We start from the raw sequence: 20,572 nt of genomic DNA, 5'->3' as shown, positions 1-20,572 counted from the left end.
AACCTTTTTTTAAGCTGCTTGGACACTCCCTTATAGAACCGCAACTAGGGCTTATTTTTTGGAATAGGGCTTAAGAAATGAAGATTTTGAAAATAGATAGATTAATTAATTTTTTATTATTTTAATTTCTCAACTTGACAATAAAAGCATAAAATATAGATAAAATGTTTTATCTTTTTATTATAAAAACTTGCTCTATATAAGCATCTTGTCTTTAAAATGATGTCACCGTTCTACATATTTTCAAAAGTTCTCAGGTTCAGTTATGAAATCGGCCGTTTATTAATGAGTTTCACTTTCTGAATTCAAATGTGAAAATTAAAATGTTTCGTTTTCTCTTGTTTCTATGATATCGAAGCGTTTTCCTTTTACTACTACATATAATTAATGCATAACATTTTCAGTATTTTGAAGCACTATTATTTTTGCAAGTATAAAGTTGCAGAATATTTTGCAAATTTTCTGTTATTTATTTAGAGGCAACTTAGCAACAATTCCAATAACTGAAAGATTTCTAAAAACACTTATGAATAATAAACAGTAACAGAAAATGCTTTATAACATGTGGTCCTGATTCAGTACAACTTTTTTGCTGGTCTCTTTTTTGCTGGTCTCTTTTTTGCTTATCTCTTGTCTCTTGTCCTCCTGCATCATCTCTTATAATTGTCTTTTCTCTATGGCCACAATATCTTGGTATGTTGGTGTAACCTCTCAACGTGCTCGTCGCTCTGTGCTTCACAGTTTTGGGGAAAAGAGTCCTGATGCGAAGATAAGAAATTAATCTTTAAGGAGCTGTTACACCCAAGATTCTTATACTGTATATAAATATATACACATATGTTTTTATTTTTCAATATATTTATTTTATATCAATGTACATAATTATTTTATATCTTTTTTAATATCTATGTTTATATATACATATATAATATACTGTACATAAATAATTATATATATATATAATGTTATATGTAAAATTTACTGTACTTTTTTATAAAAAGTACAGTAAATATTACATGTAACATATAAAAAAATAATATATATTTCTATATGTACAGCATATTGTATATAATATATATATATATATATATATTAAAGAATATATACATAATGTAACCTCATTATTTTTCTCAACATCAATTATTTTGTTGATATATATATATATATTTATTTACCACATATATGAATATATATATTTTTTTAATATATATATATATATCTTTTTTTAATGTATACTTTTTAATAAATATATATATCTTTTTAATTTTTCTTTCTTTTATATATATATATATATATATATATATAAAAGAAAGAAATTAAAGTACTTTTTAATTTATTTCTGTCTTTTTAGTATATCTTATATATAAATGAAAAAAATAATATCTATATATAGTTATATATTTATATCTAAATATATATATTTTTTTAATTTTAATGTATATCATATATTAAAAAGGAAGAAGAAATTAAAAAGTACTTTCTAATTTCGTTCTTTTCAATATATATGATATATATATATATATATATATATATATATATATACACACATATATATATAAAAATTAAAAAAAATATATATATATATAACTTTTTTAAATTTATATATATATATATATATATATATGTATATATATATATATATATACACTGTATATCATGTATATTTAAAAAAGAAAGAAATTAAAAAGTACTTTTAATTTATTTCTTTTTAATATATATGACATATATATATAAAAATTTTAAAAAAAATATATATATATCTCAACAATATCTCTCTCTCTCATATATATATATATATATATATATATATATATATTAACATAGAAAATTCTGCCTCCAAATTGAGTAAAAGCTCGTGGATGATCCATGTTTGGAGTCTGTGACCGTTCCCCTTGAGTGTCCCCAATAATTTGCCCGTCTTCCCCCTGGAATATTCGGTGTGCCGGCCGCGGAGCGTGGGGTAATGGATTGCAGACAGCGGAGCCATTTCTCGGAGTGGTTACCCTATGCCCGGGGGTGAGAGGTATTAGTAGCCATATAGGTCACATAACTAAGCGCGACCCTGTGTCACCCCGTGTTTTGATTAACCTTTTAAAGGACAAGATGACAAGTTTAACTAAAATGATTAAATAATGGCCGGATTGGCGGCGGCTGTAGGATGTGCGCGACGCGGCAACATGAGATTAGCGCTGACCAAAAGGGGTGAAGATCGAGCCCTCAGATGGTTTATTTCTTGCGCTGTAAGGTCGGGTTGACAATTTTGGAATAAATCTGTGCTGAATTATAGGCGAGGGGCGGTGGGGGGTAAATAAACATGGGAAATTGATTAAAAAAATATTTATAGGTTAAGGCGTGTATTAATAGCTTGCAAAGAAAATGAAACACAGCCACCAAAAAAATGCAAAAAAGCCCACAGTGTTAAAAATAAATCAATAAATAAAATAATAAAACATAAAATTGTGCCTATGTAGAGCCCTCGCCTCCAGAGCAGGAGAAATGTGTTTATGTAATGAGATATGTTTATGCCACAAATGTAGATCGGACGGGAGAAGGAAAAACCACAGAGGTCTACAGCGAGGCGACGAGTACGGGCTACAGCGAGGGGACGAGTATGGTCTACAGCGATGGGACGAGTACGGTCTACAGCGAGGGGATGAGTGCGGTCTACAGCGAGGGGATGAGTACGGTCTACAGCGAGGCGATGAGTACGGTCTACAGCGAGGCGATGAGTACGGGCTACAGCGAGGGGACGAGTATGGTCTACAGCGATGGGACGAGTACGGTCTACAGCGAGGGGATGAGTACGGTCTACAGCGAGGGGATGAGTACGGTCTACAGCGAGGCGATGAGTACGGTCTACAGCGAGGCGATGAGTACGGTCTACAGCGAGGCGATGAGTACGGGCTACAGCGAGGGGACGCGTATGGTCTACAGCGAGGGGACGCGTATGGTCTACAGTGAGGGGACGAGTACGGTCTACAGCGAGGGGACGAGTACGGGCTACAGCCAGGGGACGCGTATGGTCTACAGCGAGGCGATGAGTACGGTCTACAGCGAGGGGACGAGTACGGTCTACAGCGAGGGGACGAGTACGGTCTACAGCGAGGGGACGCGTACGGTCTACAGCGAGGGGACGAGTACGGGCTACAGCGAGGGGACGAGTATGGGCTACAGCGAGGCGACGAGTACGGGCTACAGCGAGGCGATGAGTACGGGCTACAGCGAGGGGACGAGTACGGTCTACAGCGAGGCGATGAGTATGGGCTACAGTGAGGGGACGCGTATGGTCTACAGCGAGGGGACGAGTACGGGCTACAGCGAGGGGACGAGTACGGTCTACAGCGAGGGGACGAGTACGGTCTACAGCGAGGGGATGAGTACGGGCTACAGCGAGGGGACGAGTACGGGCTACAGCGAGGGGACGAGTATGGTCTACAGCGATGGGACGAGTACGGTCTACAGCGAGGGGACGAGTATGGTCTACAGCGAGGGGATGAGTACGGGCCACAGCGAGGGGACGAGCACGGTCTACAGCGAGGGGACGAGTACGGTCTACAGCGAGGGGACGAGTACGGTCTACAGCGAGGGGACGAGTACGGGCCACAGCGAGGGGACGAGTACGGGCCACAGCGAGGGGACGAGTACGGGCCACAGCGAGGGGACGAGTACGGGCCACAGCGAGGGGACGAGTACGGTCTACAGCGAGGGGACGAGTACGGTCTACTGCAAGGGGACGAGTACGGTCTACTGCGAGGGGATGAATACGGTCTACAGCGAGGCGATGAGTACGGGCTACAGCGAGGGGAAGCATACGGGCTACAGCGAGGGGATGAGTACGGTCTACAGCGAGGGGATGAGTACGGTCTACAGCGAGGGGATGAGTACAGTCTACAGCGAGGGGATGAGTACGGTCTACAGCGAGGGGATGAGTACAGTCTACAGCGAGGGGATGAGTACGGGCTACAGCGAGGCGATGAGTACGGGCTACAGCGAGGGGACGCGTACGTGTCATGATGTATGTAGTTTTCTCCATCCCATATTTTTGTATAAGATGCCATGTGATGTATTTTACCTTCTCTCTGTATTTGCTGTAGTACTATGTCTTGGGATGTAAGTGACCATACCTTCCCCCCAGCCTGTATCATATTGCAATCAGGCTTCAGCAGTAGCTATTGTCATTGATTTGGTGGGGGTTGCATATATATATTGTTCTTCTCAGCATGGGACTTCTCCAATCTACAACTTGGTAAACAGAACAGAGCCAGCAGTCTAAAGTCCATTCATGCATCAAATGGCCAGGGGGAGGTGTGCCCACCTAAGGGGCTGATCCCAGGAGAGAAGAACATGTTAGTTCAGTTAGTTGGATATCGGCTGGAGAAGGATGAGGACCTATGGCTGAGGCTGGATCATAGATAATGTGTATGGACTGTTGCAGACTGGAGATCAGTGGCCACATGGGATTGTGTTGTCTCAGCCACGCTATCGGATTTAAGGAACACATCTAAGGACTGTTGTTGCATTTTCCTTGGCGTCGGATTTCCCTGGATCTTTTTCCTTTGTGTGGACTCTAAAGAACCATTTTATTATTGGATGTTTTATGCTCCCTGTCTCATTAAATCTTCTTGGATTGTTCATTGGCCTGGTGTCCCTTACTGCTCTGTCGCATACCTCGTCACAAACTGGTGGCAGCGGCGGGATCAGAGCAGAAGAAATGGAGGACAATGGCCAATCAACGTCTGAAACCAGAACCTCAGGATACAGGAACTGGACTGTGGTGAGCCTACAAACAAAGGCCCGTAAATTAGGTGTCGGCTACAAAGGACTCTCTAAGGAGCAACTAATTCAGGCATTGGAAAACGCTTGCCTGCAAGATGGCACCGAGGAACAATTTCCACAGCAAGGGGAGCAAAGACGGGAGCCGGAGGTAAATACCCAAAAAAGTCAATGGGTTGTGTGGTACGAGGAGGAGATGGCCTTGCTGGGAGGGGAGACCACCATAGAATATAAGATGGAGGTCATGCGTGGAGCTAAAGAGAAGGAGCGCAGGATGGAGGAGATGGCATTGCTGGATAAGCAGCTCGCTGTGGAAGCCGCGAGAGGTTCCAGACAGACTGTAACCCCAGCACCCATCATGAGGGAACTTCCCAGGGTGTCCCGCAAAGACTTCAAGCAGTTTAATGAGGCTGCTGGTGACATTGAGGGCTTCTTCCAGGACTTTGAGCATCAGTGTCGATTAATGGAAGTCCCAGAAAGGGAGCGTGTCCGGCATCTGGTTGGGCTCTTAGAGGGTGGAGCTGCTGCAGCCTATAAAGCTATGGACCCTCGGTGGAACTGTGAGTATGCGGATATTAAACAGACTATTCTAGAACATTATGCTGTAACGCCAGACACTTACAGGACTCAGTTCCGTACATTAGCCTGTGATGGGGAAGTGTGTTTCAAAATGTATGCCCACAGACTGAAACAAGTATGCCATCGCTGGCTGGAGGGAGAGGGGGCCTTAACCTTGGAGACCTTCCTCCAGGTCATCCTAAAAGAACAGTTTTATGCCAAGTGCCCTACTGAGATCCGGGAATGGGTGCGTGAGAGGAGACCAGAGACAGTGGAACAAGCTGCTGCTCTAGCTGATGAGGTGCTCACTATCAAGCCTCAGTGGAAGAAGCTGCTAGCAGAGGGAGCAAAAATGACCAGCTCCCCAACACCAGAGGTTCCTTGTCCTTCAGTGCCCAATGTTCCTCAACCTCCTAGATTACCACCTCATGTGGATACCCGTGTGTACGTGCCTCCAGTTGCTTCGACCACATTTTCTGGAATGCGACGAGGAGAGAAAGTAGAAGAGCGGAGATGTTATAGCTGTGGGCATCCCGGGCATCTGCGGGCCACATGCCCATCTATCCCGTGGAGTCATCCTCCAAATCGACAACCACCTCCAGCACCTGCACCTCCCTATCAGTCACCAAGGTCTCCTACCTACTTCTCCAGAAGGCAAACTGGAAGGAGTGAGACGCAGCGCAGATGTTATCAATGTGGGCAGCCTGGTCATCTGCAAGCTCACTGTCCAGGTGTTCAGAGGCAGAACAGCTGCAGACCACCTTTGCCTGTCCATTATCTACAGACACCCTCAGCAGGAGAAGAGCTGGATTCAGGCCCTGATGATTTGCCAAGTGACTCTGATATGTTGACTTCCCTACCAGGAGTCTATGGATTGCGAGCCACAGCCACGCGTTCTTCTGATCTTCAGCATAAACATCTACAGGAAGTTGTGCTGGATGGCCAAAAAGTTGTTGGCTTTCGTGACACTGGGGCTTTTCTCACCATCGCAGATCCCCGAGTAATTCAACCAGAAGCAATTCAAAAGGGACCAGGAATTGCCATTGAATTGGCTGGAGGTACTCAGAGATACATTCCAAGAGCGAGTGTGACCCTGGATTATGGCTTTGGGGCAAAACAATGCATAATCGGTGTGATGAGCGGCCTTCCTGCAGACATACTCCTAGCCAATGATGTGGGAGATATACAATGCCGATTTGTGGGTGCAGGAAGCAGAGTTTAAGTGAAGGAGGATATAAACTGGACCCGAACATTCAACCCTACATCTTCATCATACACTAAAGAACCTGGAGCCAACACCCAAAATGCAGATGGACTGTCCAGGCAAGAGGAGCCTTGAGTCCTGTCAGCCATGCCTGCGTGTACTTAACTAGTGACCTGTAGAGGTCCCTAGTACGTACACAGGTTGGGAGGGGAAGGAATTGTCATGATGTATGTAGTTTTCTCCATCCCATATTTTTGTATAAGATGCCATGTGATGTATTTTACCTTCTCTCTGTATTTGCTGTAGTACTATGTCTTGGGATGTAAGTGACCATAATTTCCCCCCAGCCTGTATCATATTGCAATCAGGCTTCAGCAGTAGCTATTGTCATTGATTTGGTGGGGGTTGCATATATATATATTGTTCTTCTCAGCATGGGACTTCTCCAATCTACAACTTGGTAAACAGAACAGAGCCAGCAGTCTAAAGTCCATTCATGCATCAAATGGCCAGGGGGAGGTGTGCCCACCTAAGGGGCTGATCCCAGGAGAGAAGAACATGTTAGTTCAGTTAGTTGGATATCGGCTGGAGAAGGATGAGGACCTATGGCTGAGGCTGGATCATAGATAATGTGTATGGACTGTTGCAGACTGGAGATCAGTGGCCACATGGGATTGTGTTGTCTCAGCCACGCTATCGGATTTAAGGAACACATCTAAGGACTGTTGTTGCATTTTCCTTGGCGTCGGATTTCCCTGGATCTTTTTCCTTTGTGTGGACTCTAAAGAACCATTTTATTATTGGATGTTTTATGCTCCCTGTCTCATTAAATCTTCTTGGATTGTTCATTGGCCTGGTGTCCCTTACTGCTCTGTCGCATACCTCGTCACAGTACGGTCTACAGCGAGGGGATGAGTATGGGCTACAGCGAGGCGACGAGTACGGGCTACAGCGAGGGGACGCGTATGGTCTACAGCGAGGCGATGAGCACGGGCTACAGCGAGGGGACGAGTACAGGCTACAGCGAGGGGATGAGTACGGTCTACAGCGAGGAGATGAGTACAGGCTACAGCGAGGGGATGAGTACGGGCTACAGCGAGGGGACGAGTACGGGCTACAGCGAGGGGACGAGTACGGGCTACAGCAAGGGGATGAGTACGGTCTACAGCGAGGGGACGAGTACGGTCTACAGCGAGGGGATGAATATGGTCTACAGCGAGGCGACGAGTACGAGCTACAGTGAGGCGTCGAGTACGGGCTACAGCGAGGGGATGAGTACGGGCTACAGCGAGGGTACGAGTACGGGCTACAGCGAGGGTACGAGTACGGGCTACAGCGAGGGTACGAGTACGGGCTACAGCGAGGGTACGAGTACGGGCTACAGCGAGGGTACGAGTACGGGCTACAGCGAGGGTACGAGTACGGGCTACAGCGAGGGTACGAGTACGGGCTACAGCGAGGGTACGAGTACGGGCTACAGCGAGGGTACGAGTACGGGCTACAGCGAGGGGACGAGTACGGGCTACAGCGAGGGGACGAGTACGGTCTACAGCGAGGGGACGAGTACGGTCTACAGCGAGGCGATGAATACGGGCTACAGTGAGGCGACGAGTACGGTCTACAGCGAGGCGACGAGTACGGGCTACAGCGAGGCGACGAGTACATGCTACAGCGAGGCGACGAGGACGGGCTACACCGAGGGGACGAGTACGGTCTACTGAGAGGGGACGAATACGGTCTACAGCGAGGCGATGAGTACGGGCTAGAGCGAGGGGATGAGTACGGGCTACAGCGAGGGAATGAGTACGGTCAACAGTGAGGGGATGAGTACGGTCAACAGTGAGGCGACGAGTACGGGCTACAGCGAGGGGACAAGTATGGGCTATAACGAGGGGATGACGAGGCGACGAGTACGCGCTACAGTGAGGCGACGAGCACGGTCTACAGAGAGGGGACGAGTATGGTCTACAGCGAGGCGACGAGTATGGTCTACAGCGAGGGGACGAGTATGGTATACAGCGAGGCGATGAGTACAGGCTACAGCAAGGTGACGAGTACGCGCTACAGCGAGGCAACGAGTACGGGCTACAGCGAGGGGACAAGTACGGTTTACAGTGAGGCGACGAGTACGGTCTACAGCGAGGCGACGAGTACGGGCTACAGCGAGGGGATGAGTACAGTCTACAGTGAGGGGATGAATACAGGCTACAGCGAGGGGATGAGTACGGGCTACAGCGAGGGGATGAGTACGGGCTACAGCGAGGCGACGAGTACATGCTACAGCGAGGCGACGAGGACGGGCTACACCGAGGGGACGAGTACGGTCTACTGCGAGGCGATGAGTACGGGCTAGAGCGAGGGGATGAGTACGGGCTACAGCGAGGGGATGAGAACGGGCTACAGCGAGGGGATGAGTACGGGCTACAGCGAGCGGACGAGTACGGTCAACAGTGAGGCGACGAGTACGGGCTACAGCGAGGGGATGAATACGGTCTACAGCGAGGCGACGAGCACGGTCTACAGCGAGGGGACGAGTATGGTCTACAGCGAGGCGACGAGTATGGTCTACAGCGAGGGGACGAGTATGGTCTACAGCGAGGGGATGAGTACAGGCTACAGCAAGGCGATGAGTACACGCTACAGCGAGGTGACGAGTACGGGCTACAGCGAGGGGATCAGTACGGGCTACAGTGAGGGGATGAATACAGGCTACAGCGAGGGGATGAGTACGGGCTACAGCGAGGCGACGAGTACATGCTACAGCGAGGCGACGAGTACGGGCTACACCGAGGGGACGAGTACGGTCTACTGCGAGGGGATGAATACGGTCTACAGCGAGGCGACGAGTACGGGCTAGAGCAAGGGGATGAGTACGGGCTACAGCGAGGGGATGAGTACGGGCTACAGCGAGGGGATGAGTACGGTCTACAGTGAGGGGATGAATACGGGCTACAGCGAGGGGATGAGTACGGGCTACAGCGAGGGGAAAAGTATGGGCTACAGCGAGGGGACAAGTACGGTTTACAGCGAGGGGATGAGTACGGGGTACAGCGAGGGGACGAGTACGGTCTACAGCGAGGCGACGAGTACGCACTACAGTGAGGCGACGAGCACGGTCTACAGCGAGGGGACGAGTATGGTCTACAACGAGGCGACCAGTATGGTCTACAGCGAGGGGACGAGTATGGTCTACAGCGAGGCGATGAGTACACGCTACAGCGAGGCGACGAGTACGGGCTACAGCGAGGGGATCAGTACGGGCTACAGCGAGGGGACAAGTACGGTTTACAGCGAGGCGACGAGTACGGTCTACAGTGAGGCAACGAGTACGGGCTACAGTGAGGGGATGAGTACGGTCTACAGTGAGGGGATGAATACGGGCTACAGCAAGGGGATGAATACGGGCTACAGCGAGTGGATGAATACGGGCTACAGCGAGTGGATGAGTACGGGCTACAGCGAGGGGATGAGTACGGGCTACAGCGAGGGGATGAGTACGGGCTACACCGAGGGGACGAGTACAGTCTACTGCGAGGGGATGAATACGGTCTACAGCGAGGGGATGAGTACGGGCTACAGCGAGGGGATGAGTACGGGCTACAGCAAGGGGATGAGTACAGGCTACAGTGAGGGGATGAGTACGGGCTACAGCGAGGGGACGAGTACGGTCAACAGTGAGGCGACGAGTACGGGCTACAGCGAGGGGTTGAATACGGTCTACAGCGAGAGGATGAGTACGGTCTACAGTGAGGGGATGAATACGGGCTACAGCGAGGGGACGAGTACGGTCTACAGCGAGGCGACGAGTACGGGCTAGAGCGTGGGGATGAGTATGGGCTACAGCGAGGGGACTAGTACCGGCTACAGCGAGGGGACTAGTACGGGCTACAGGGTGGCGACGAGTACGTGCTACAGCGAGGGGACGAGTACGGTTTACAGCGAGGCGACGAGTACGGGCTAAAGCAAAGGACGTTTTGTGGTAATTATTCTAATTTTCTGAGAATGACTTTTGGGATTTCATTGGCTGTAAGTCATAATCATCAACATTAACAGAAATAAGCTTGTGAAATAGATCCCTCTGTGTGTAATGACTCTATATAATATATAGGAATAGATCCCTCTGTGTGTAATGACTCTATATAATATATAGGAATAGATCCCTCTGTGTGTAATGACTCTATATAATATATAGGAATAGATCCCTCTGTGTATAATGACTCTATATAATATATAGGAATAGATCCTTCTGTGTGTAATGACTCTATATAATATATAGGAATAGATCCTTCTGTGTGTAATGACTCTATATTATAGGAATAGATCCCTCTGTGTGTAATGACTCTATATAATATATAGGAATAAATCCCTCTGTGTGTAATGACTATATAATATATGCGTTTCCCTTTTTGTATTGAATTACTGGAATAAATTAACTTTTTGATGAAATTCTAATTTATTGAGATGCACTTGTATAGTGTATATGTCGCGGGCGGCGGGGCGCTGCGCTCGCTAACGCTCTCCTCGCCCGTGAGTGAAAAGGGGGTTGGTTTGTTTTGGGGATTTAGTCCATGACGCCACCCACGGGTCGTGGTGAAGATGGGCACCACCGCTGCTGGTGAAGGGGATCCCGGGAGTGATGGTAGGGAGCAGCTGGGATGTTGTTTTCTCCCTCCGTGGGTAGGGGTTGGTGGTCCCGGGGCCCGGTGGTGTGACGGGGAGGCAGGGTCGGTGAGGTGCAGGGTTGCAGGGACAGCGCGGCGCGGTGCCAGATGGCACTGGTGTACTCACTCAGCAAGAGATGCACAAAATCTCCGGTAAACCAAATGGCTGGATGGACGGGTCCCGCAGCCGGCTGCAGTGTCTCTCCCTGGACAGGTGATGGCGGCTGTCTCTCCCTGCACCTTTGTGTACTGTGTTGACTCCAATGGCTTCCCAACGGTAGTCCGCTCCCCGCTGTATAGATACCAGAGGAACCCGTTTTGCCCGCAGGCGCTGGCCCTTGGATTTCTAGCCTGTGGCGGTGGCTGTATATCCTCACGGTGTGAGCGGTTGCCTTCAATCGGGACTTGGTTGTTAGAGAACCCTGGGGGTTCCTGTCACATTCGGATTTGAATATTGATGGCGGCTCCAAGCCTGGTCGGGGTCCGATGGCCCTGCCTGTGTGTGCTTAGCTTCACTCCGTTCCCTGGTCCGGTACCGGTGGGCCACCGCCCAGCCCCGGTCCTTACGGCTCTGCGGAGTTCTACCAACTCCTGCAAACGGCCACCACCGTCTGCCAACCTTGCTGTCAGTGCCTGGGCTCCGACCCAGACACACGCAGTTTGTGACCTCTGACTTTCACTTCCTAAACTGATCTGCTTTTTTTCCCGCCTCCAGGCCTGTGAACTCCTCGGTGCGTGGGGCCAACAGCCTGGCTCCACCCCACCTGTTGTGGACATCAGACCCTGGAGGGAGGCAACAAGGGTTTTGTGTCTGACTTATGTAACTGTCTGGGGGGTGGGGGTGTGTATGTGTTTTGTCTGTGGCTACCTGGCTAGTCCAGGGCGCCACATTCCCCCTTGGTAAAATGCAGACCGTCCGCGGGCTGCCCGTCCATCACCGGTTTTATTTTTCTTCCAAACTGTACAAATATAAATAACATGGTAAAACGGTAAAGCATAAAACATAAGCATACTTTAGGTCTTCTTAAACGTTTCAACACATATAGACATTTTTAATAACGGACGGACAGATGTCCTCCGCTCTCCCACCCAAGCAACCTAGCCCTGATGCTGCCCCTAAGAAGTGGGCAGCACCCCTTTGCCCCAGTCCAGGTTCAGGCTACCCGAGCGGGAACGGGTATGGTAATTCGCACTCGACTGTCACTTCAGGGGACCCAGCGTCCAGGGGGACCCCTGACCTCCGGAGGATCGCCACCGGTTACGGTAGTGGCGGGCCTGGGCCATCACTTTCCTCCAGGCCCATCCTCCAAATCAGCCTCTCCGGAGGCGGCAACGGTATCCATCCCACAACATTATTTACAAACCCACAAGTTCGTGGTTGGCCTGCAAGTTCTCGGCCATGTCCATGAGCAGTTTCTCATGTGGGCGGTAAACACATAGAGTCCCTCCGGGGACAACTTGCCGGCAACGACCGGGATAATCACTGTAGACAATCAGGTGAAAAACTCGGTTTAATTTAGTGTTCATTCAAGGTCCTGAGGGTCCCAACGGGAACAACAACTTTTCTTTTCCTCCTCTTTAAACAGCAATCCCGCGGCACAGCTGCTGTTGCTGCCGCTCCCGGTGTGGAGCACCTTCTGCTTGCTCCGGTTCAGGCAGTGTGGGGAATGGGCCCAGACAGAGTCCCTCCGTGCCGGCTACAACCGGTACCTTCGATAATGAGGGACCCCGCTGTGACATGGCCTGCTCTGCCTCCTGGCAGCTGCATCCCCGCCGTGCCTCAGCCGAGGCCCGGGGTCTGGGAGCGGTTGACGGGACTTGCGGTGCTGGCCTCTGGTCGAGAATCGCCTCCGCTGCGGCCGGGCGGGCTGCCGGGGCCATCGTCATCTCTGTCGCAGTCGGGATGGAAGCCGGGACGGGTGCGAGGGCGGTGACCAAGGTAAGGCCCAGGGGTCGCAGGTCTGGGCCCTCTCCCTCAGACGCTACAGGCTCCGCTACCGGTGACAGGGTTAACGGGTCGGTCAGGGCGTTGGCCGCGGGCATGGGCAGTGAGGGAGGTAGCGTGGTGGACGGCAGCAGGCCAGGCCCCTCAGCCGTATCGACCGATCCCTCGGGGACATAGGGGTGTGGGTCGCTTACCCGCTCCTCTGAGACCACCTCTACTTCGGATGCCCAAACAGTTGCGGCCAGGCCCTTCATCTCCGACGTCCACTTCGCCAGCTTGAAGTGGATTTGGGCCTGGAGCTCCTGGCACATCTTGCAGCTGGATCCAGGAACGGGTTTCAGCAGAGTCTTGGCGTCCCTGCACGCTGCAGCGCTAGTTACATGCCGCCGCGACTGCGACCGCCACTCCTCTGACGGCTCCGTCGGGTGCAGACATCTTTTTCCTGTCCCCCCTTGGTTCTCTTTAGCACTTCCGCTTGTTGGGGGTGGGGCTTCGCGGGGAAGACGCTCGAGCGGGAAATCTTCGCGCCAAAGATGGCGGCGCCTCAAATTTTTCGGCCGGACGCCGCCGGCGGAGACCACAAGGTGCACCTCTACCGGTAGGTAGATTGATTCTATCCTGTTCGTGACGGGTCCCGCAGCCGACTGCAGTGTCTCTCCCCGGACAGGTGATGGCGTCTGTCTTTCCCTGCACCTTTGTGTACTGTGTTGACTCCAATGGCTTCCCAACGGTAGTCCGCTCCCTGGTGTATAGATACCGGAGGAGCCCATTTTGCCCGCAGGCGCTGGCCCTTGGATCTCTAGCCTGTGGCGGTGGCTGTATATCCTCTCTGGGTGGACGGTTGCCTTCAATCCGGACTTGGTTGTTGGGAAACCCCTGGGGTTCCTGTCACATTCGGATTTGACTATTGACGGCGGCTCCAAGCCTGGTCGGGGTCCGATGGCCCTGCCTGTGTGTGCTTAGCTTCACTCCGTTCCCCGGTTCGGTATCGGCGGGCCACCGCCCAGCCCCGGTCCTTACGGCTCTGCGGAGTTCCGCTAACTCCTGCAGACGGCCACCACCGTCTGACAACCTTGCTGTCAGTGCCTGGGCCACCAACCCAGACACCTCAAGTGTTTACTCCTCTCACTTTCACCTCCTCAACCGATCTGTCACTTTTCCCGCCTCTAGGCCTGTACACTCCTCGGTGGGTGGACATCAGACCCTGGAGGGAGGCAACAAGGGTTTTGTGTCTGACTAATGTAACTGTCTGGGGGGGTGGGTGTGTGTGTGTGTTTTGTCTGTGACTACCTGGCTAGTCCAGGGCGCCACATATATACAGTAATGCAGCTTAAGCATCATATATTCAGTGTTTACAGAGCTCTGCGGTGTCCTTTAGTTTGTATATTAGGCAGTCATAGTAGCTTGCACCTTTAATCTGTTAGGAGGCGCTGATCAGGTATTTTGTAGATACAGTAGACAGGTAGATGTCGCGGGCGGAGGAGGGGACGCCGCGCTCTCCCACTGCTCGGGTCCGGCTGCCGCTGCGGCTGCTGCGGCCTGCTGCTGCTGCTCGGTGGCTCGAGCGATGGGCTGGATCCCGGGGACTCGAGCGGCGCTCCTCGCCCGTGAGTGAAAGGGGATTGGGATTTGGGATAGTTTATTGTCCGTGACGCCACCCACGGTTGTGGTGATTGAATGTACACCACCGCTGCTCTGGCTGGGGATCCCGGGAGTGATGGTGTGGAGCAGCCAGTTGTTGTGTTGCCCCTCCGTGGGTAGGGGTTGGTGATCCCGGGGCCCAGTGATGGGGTGTTGGATGGTGGACAGGCGGGCTATGGGGCCTGTGGAGGTGCAGGGGCGCAGGGGCAGCGCTGTGCCGCACGCCACGGAGGTACTCACTCAGCCAGTAAACACGACACAGTTCTCGGTAAACAAACGGCTGGTTGGACGGGTCCTTCGGACGGTTGCGGTGCTGACTTCCTCTGCAGTTGACGGTGACTGTCTCTTCCCTGCACCTATGTGTTGTTGTTTGGTAGCGATGGGTTCCCACCGGTAACCCGCTCCCCAGCTTGGATATGAGCCGGAGGAGCTCCACTCTTGCCTGCAGGCGCTGGCCCTGGGAAACTGGTGCCTTGGCGGTGGCGGTGTCTCCCCTTAACGGTTGGACTGTTGCCTTCAAACGGGACTTGGTTGTTGGGAGACAGCCGTCCCCTTCACTGACAGATTTGGCAAATTCGGCGACTCCTAGCCTTGCCGGGATCCGAAAGGCCCCTGCCCTGGTGCTGACTAATCTTCGTATACCGCTCCGGTACCGCCGGGTCACCACCCGTCCACGGTCCTTTCGGCAACCTCCAATCAGTCTCGCCTGCAGACGGTCACCGCCATCTGCCAACCTTGCTGTCTCAGTCCGGGGCACACACCCGGACTAACTTCAGGCTTCTTTCTGTCACTTTCTCTGTTGCTCTTACTTTAGCTCCTATCACTTACCTAGCTTAACTCTGTTCTGCCTGGTTCTCCCGCCTCCAGGGCTGTGAACTCCTCGGTGGGCGGAGCCAACCGCCTGGCCCACCCCCTGGTGTGGACACCAGCCCCTGGAGGAAGGCAACAAGGATTTTAGTTTTGACCTAGTGTGTACCTGCAGGGAATGTGGGGTGCGTGTGGTGTTGTGACCTGTGACCCCTGGCTTGCCCAGGGCGTCACATTCCCCCTTAGCAAAACGCAGACCGTCCTCGGGCTGCCCGTCCAACACCGGTTTTATTTTCCTTTTTGTTTTCTGTAAAGATAAGAAAAACGGTAACATATTTACAGTTTATGGCATCATCCCACATCGGGAGGTTCAGTGCTTAAACGTTGCAAACATTAAAACGGTTAACGGTTACGGTCTCCGCTCTCTCCCACCCAAGTAACCTGGCCCTGATGCTGCCCCTAAAACCCAGGCAGCACCCCTTGACCCCAGTCCTGCACAAGTTACCCGAGCGGGATCTGTCCTTCCCCTCCAGAGGGTAGCCACCGGTTCCTGTGGTGGCTGGGCCCCAGCCTGCTCTGCTGTGGGCCCTCCCTCCAACCTGCCTCTCCGGAAGCGGTAAATGCGGAAACGGTAACGGTAACACAACTTATTTACAAGCCACTAACGTCTGTGGTTGCCCTGCAAGTTCACGGGCTTGTCCATAAGGAGTCCCTTATGCAACCTTTTGAACGGTCCCCACGGGGACAACGGTGCCGGCAACGGCCGGTTTCAAATCACGGTAGGATCAGGTGACTGTTCGGTTATCATCTTATCATTTTCACAAAAACTTCAAACAAAACTCAGTCAAACACCTTCCCCCCCCCCCTTTTTTTTTTTTTTTTTTTTTAAAGGACGGTCTCCCTGTACCTAAGTGGGGGTCTACCTAGGTTGGGACGGGTGGACCTCCGGGGTCCGGTGTAAGTAGGGCTAAGCGGTGGGGTAGAGGGAACAATCAGTTCCTCCTCCCTGCTATCGTGTAGGGCAGGCGGAGGAATAGGGGAGTCGGGTACAGGTTCATCCCTGGGCACTGGTACTGACTCATGGCTGACCGCTTCCATCACTTCTTCATCCACGGGTTGTGGGAACAGTATCACTGGAAGAATCACCGCGCCGTTCTGTGTAGGCCAGTCTGCTGGGAAGTCTCCCATCGCAGTGTGGACCACTTCTGCCGCCGCTCTTAAGGCTGGTGGGCACCTTTTCAGATGGTCCCGGGAAACTGTGGCCAAAGTGCCTCCTTGGTCACGACTGATTTGGTAGGCCTTCCCATCTTCCCATCCTGTGGGCTGTATGACGTACGGGTTCTGTTCCCATTGATCATCCAGCTTGTGGGTTCTCCTCTTCCGCTTCAGTACGACATCTCCGGGCTGAAAAGGGCCAGCAGACGCCTTTTGATTAAAGCGCTGCTCCTGCTGTTCCCGACTCCGACTTAAGTTCTTCTCGACATATTCTTGAATCTGCCGGTATTGTGCTCTCCGCCGATTTTCCCATTCAGCTGTTGAAGGGAGTGCTTCTGGGGCCTCCAACCCCATTTCCAGGTCCACCGGCAGGCGGCCGGGGCGAGCCCTCATCAAATATGCTGGGGTGCACTTTGTTGAGCTGGACGGGATATTGTTGTACATATCGACCAAGTCGGGTAGCTTTTCCGGCCACAGGTTCCGCTCTTCCAGCGGTAACGTCTTGAGGAGTCCCAGGACCAAGTGACTCATCTTCTCACACATGCCGTTGGTCTGGGCATGGTAAGGGGTGGTCCAGATCTTCTTACAGCCGTACAACTGGCACAACTCGTGGAACACCTCCGCTTCAAAAGCCGGGCCTTGGTCAGTAAGCACCTTTTCTGGATATCCATGTGGTCGGCAGAAATAAGCCTGGAACGCCCGAGCGGCAGTTCGACCAGTTAGGTCCTTGACGGGGACAACCACCATGAATCTTGAATAGTGGTCTACGATGGTCAACGCGTAGGCGTACCCACTTCGGCTGGGGGTGAGCTTGACATGGTCTAGGGCGACCAGTTCCAGCAGCTGATGTGTGATGATCGGGTGTAGGGGCGCCCTCCGGCTGGCCTCGTCCTTCCTCCTCAGCGTGCAAGGACCACACTCTCGGCACCAGGCTTCTACCGACTCCCGCATCCCACTCCAGTAGAACCGCTCTCTCAACAGCATCTCTAGCTTCTTCCACCCGAAGTGTCCGGCACCATCATGGTATGCCCGCAAAACAGTAGCCAAATCAGCTTGGGGAATAACCAACTGGCAGATTTTCTCATGAGTCTTCGGGTTGATCAGCTCACGGTACAGCTTCCCTTGATGTAGATACAGCCGTTTCCGTTCCTTCCACAAGCGCTGGGCTTCAGCTGGGGCGGCAGGGTCCATCCCAACGGCACCTTGTTCCACCAGGGTCTTGACGAGGCGGACAGCCGGCGCCTGGTTTTGAGCTTCCTGCCACTCTTGACTGGGCCGTGGGTCCAGGTCCACCCGTTGTTGGTGTACATGTACCTTCTCAGTTGGTGGCTGGTGAAATGCAGGCAACTCGATCTCCTCGAGGTCGTCGTCCTCGCACCCTTCTTCTGACAAATGGGGCATTCGGGAGAGTGCATCAGCATTAATGTTGATACGACCAGCTCGGTATTTGATGGTGAAGTTATAGTTGGCTAGCCGGGCCACCCACCGCTGCTCCAACGCACCCAACTTGGCCGTGTCCAGGTGGGTCAACGGATTATTGTCCGTGAAAGCGGTGAATTTTGCTGCAGCCAAGTAGTGGCGGAACCGCTCTGTGATAGCCCATACCAATGCCAGGAGCTCGAGCTTGAAGGAACTGTAGTTCTCAGGGTTCCTTTCAGTTGGCCGAAGCTTCCGGCTAGCATAAGCAATCACTTTCTCCTTCCCATCCTGGACCTGGGACAGGACTGTTCCTAATCCCACATTGCTGGCGTCTGTGTAAAGGATGAACGGGCAGCCATAGTCAGGATACGCTAGGACCTCTTCTCCGGTCAAGGCCGCTTTCAGCTGGCAGAAGGATTCCTCATGCTTTTCTTCCCACACCAGTGGGGCTCCGATGGGTCTACCACCTTTGGTCTGTCCCACGAGGAGATCTTGCATGGGGGCAGCCATCTTCGTGTACCCTTTGATAAAGCGCCGGTAGTACCCCACCAGACCCAGAAACTGCCTTACTTCCCTCACTGTGGTTGGTCTCGGCCAGTCTTGGATGGCAGTGATCTTCTCAGGGTCGGGGGCGACACCTTCTGCACTTACCACGTGCCCCAGGTACTGCACTCTGGGTTTCAGCAGGTGACACTTAGAGGGCTTCAATTTCATCCCGTATTTGGCAAGGGACGCGAACACCTCGGCCAGGTGCTCCAGATGGGCTTCATACGTCTGGGAGTACACAATCACATCATCCAAGTACAATAGGACGGTCTCGAAATTTAGGTGTCCCAGACAGCACTCCATCAGCCGTTGGAAGGTTCCTGGGGCATTGCACAGCCCGAACGGCATACTATTGAATTCACAGAGCCCCATCGGGGTGGTGAAGGCGGTTTTCTCCCGGTCCTCCGGTGCCACTGCCACTTGCCAGTATCCACTGGTAAGGTCAAGGGTAGAGAAGTAATTTGCAGTCTTCAGTGCGGCCAAAGACTCTTCAATACGGGGCAGCGGATAAGCATCTTTATGCGTTATCTGGTTAATCTTCCGGTAGTCCACACACATCCGCATGGTGCCATCTTTCTTCTTGACCAGCACCAACGGGGCAGCCCAGGAACTACAGCTGTCCCTAATAACCCCTGCCTTCTTCATGTTCCTCAACATATCTTTGGCGCACTGATAATGCGCAGGGGGAATAGGCCTGTACCTCTCTTTGATAGGGGGGTGTTCACCGGTGGGGATGTGGTGTTGGACCCCTTTAATCCGCCCAAAGTCTAAGGGATGTTTGCTGAAAACTTGCTCATACTCCCGCACCACCCTGTACACCCCCTCTTTGTGATGTGTAGGGGTATCATCAGTGCCCACATGTAGCTGTTGGTGCCATTCACTTAACTCCCCTTGAGGCGGGTGAGTGCTGGCAGTAGGTGGAGAGACCGGGGGAGCTGCCTCGTGAATCGTGTGGGGATCTAGGGTGAGCAGTTTGGCAAGGGTGGCATACCGGGGAAGCCTGACTTCTTCCTCCCCACAGTTCAGCACCCTCACAGGCACTCTCCCCTTCTTTACATCTACCACACCTCAGGCGGCCATTACGGTGGGCCAGTGCTCGGAGAGTATGGGCTCTATCATGGCAGGGTAGTCACGCCCCTGAGGCCCTACCGCCGCTCTACACCAAATCATCATTTCACTCCTAGGGGGTACAATCAATGGGGCAACATCCATCACTCTCACTCCACCAATCTCTCCTCCTGTTGAGTTCACATGTTGGCGGTACATCAAGGCTCGGATCTCACGCTGCACAGCTCTCTGCCGGCTTCCCGCCGCCGTGGCGGCCAAGTGCTGCAGTAGGGCCAACACATCACCCATGCAGTGCTCCATCACATTGGTTCCTAGCACTATCTTCGGGTTATGGTCACTGGGTTCGTTCATAATCACAATCATACCCTGGTGTTGCAGTTCAGCTCGCCCCACAGTCATAGCCACTTGTTTAAACCCCACTTGGGTCAATGGGAGTCCATCAGCGGCAATCAGTGTTATACTAGTATCTGGGGGTGCCAGCTCGTCTGTCCCCCAATACCGCTGGTATAAGGTGTATGGTATGGTGGTTACCTGGGATCCAGTGTCCAAGAGAGCCATCACCGGGATGCCGTCCACAGCCACGGGAATGATGGGACGGGCACCTATATACTGGTCCCGCCAGTCTGGAGGGCCACGGGGTTCTACTCCTGAGGATTGGCCCGGGGCCCCAGGGGTTGCTCGTTTAACGGGCACTGTCGGAAGTAATGGCCAGGCTTGTTGCACTTGTAGCAGATT

At 51.9% G+C, this 20,572-nt stretch overlaps 1 long non-coding RNA gene across 1 annotated transcript in view; it reads right to left on the bottom strand.

Annotated features, from left to right (window-relative positions):
• Window positions 1-232: 232 nt before the first annotated feature.
• Window positions 233-20,572, bottom strand: part of LOC142262722 (uncharacterized) — a 311,813-nt gene continuing 291,473 nt past the window's right edge. Inside the window, exon 3 of the long non-coding RNA XR_012730037.1 lies at window positions 233-758. This is a non-coding gene — a long non-coding RNA (uncharacterized LOC142262722). The remainder of the gene's footprint in view (window positions 759-20,572) is intronic.

The sequence above is a fragment of the Anomaloglossus baeobatrachus genome, unplaced genomic scaffold (genome assembly GCF_048569485.1).
Source record: "Anomaloglossus baeobatrachus isolate aAnoBae1 unplaced genomic scaffold, aAnoBae1.hap1 Scaffold_249, whole genome shotgun sequence".
Taxonomy (NCBI): domain Eukaryota; kingdom Metazoa; phylum Chordata; class Amphibia; order Anura; family Aromobatidae; genus Anomaloglossus; species Anomaloglossus baeobatrachus.
Note: the sequence above shows the minus strand (reverse complement) of the source record. Positions and strands in the feature narration are given on the sequence as shown.